The following is a 961-nucleotide window of genomic DNA, read 5'->3' as shown; positions in this document are numbered from 1 at the left end:
TTTTTTTTTTTTTTTTTTTTTTTTTTTTTGAGCCTCTACCAAATGGTTTAGTGGTTTTTAACTGGTTTATTTAATATTTTTAAATTATATTTATATTTGCATTGAAACATACGTTAACTGTCATTGACAAATGGTACTCAATTGGAAATTGTATATGCAATTCAAATACATAAGACTTAAACTTAGGCCTAAAATGTGTGTGTGTGTGTGTGTGTGTGTGTGTGTGTGTGTTGTTCTCAAAATGTGCCTTTCCACACATTTGAGAGATCTGATAAAGTGATAATGAATGCAAAATGCATGCAGCTTTTCCAGCTCAGCTATTCAAATATAGAAACGGCAGCTATAACTCATCGTCAGGCTATATCTTCAATGACTTCAGTGGTCTATTTATAGCAGAGATCACAACATGAATGTATTTACCACATTGATGTCTTGTACGTCACGCTTTTGTTATTAATTGTCTCTGTCCCTGACACATCTCATATTTTAGAATATGTTAAATGCTGTCAGAATCACTTGAGAAGATGAGATGTATTGAAATTGATACTCCAAACCAGCCTGACAAGTGAAATGAGATGGGAGAGAGCGGCGCATCTAGTGTGGGGATGTGCCGATACGAGTATCGGTACCGAACGGTTCATGGGGCAAATTCGAAATGGAAGTGATCATCCTTATCCCCTTGGAGTGGGGACTTTGGAGTGAGCAGGGCATGTGCGTGCCATCATGTAGTCATTTGGAATGCACTTGGCAAAGGGAGCGATGTAATTTCCTCATTATCTTCAGCTGGGCTGTTCCCGTGACAACGCAGCATGGTGTCCGTCAGCAGATTCGCTGTTTTAATGTCATAAATGTCTTTTTTTTTTGTTGATAGCATAACGTTTTTTAAATATACTATATAACATATAAAAAAATAATATATATAAAACTTTTTCAAATATAAAATGTATATTTTTTTTATGCC

The sequence above is a fragment of the Sinocyclocheilus rhinocerous genome, unplaced genomic scaffold (genome assembly GCF_001515625.1).
Source record: "Sinocyclocheilus rhinocerous isolate Xijiao unplaced genomic scaffold, SAMN03320098_v1.1 scaffold1101, whole genome shotgun sequence".
NCBI lineage: Eukaryota > Metazoa > Chordata > Actinopteri > Cypriniformes > Cyprinidae > Sinocyclocheilus > Sinocyclocheilus rhinocerous.
Note: the sequence above shows the minus strand (reverse complement) of the source record.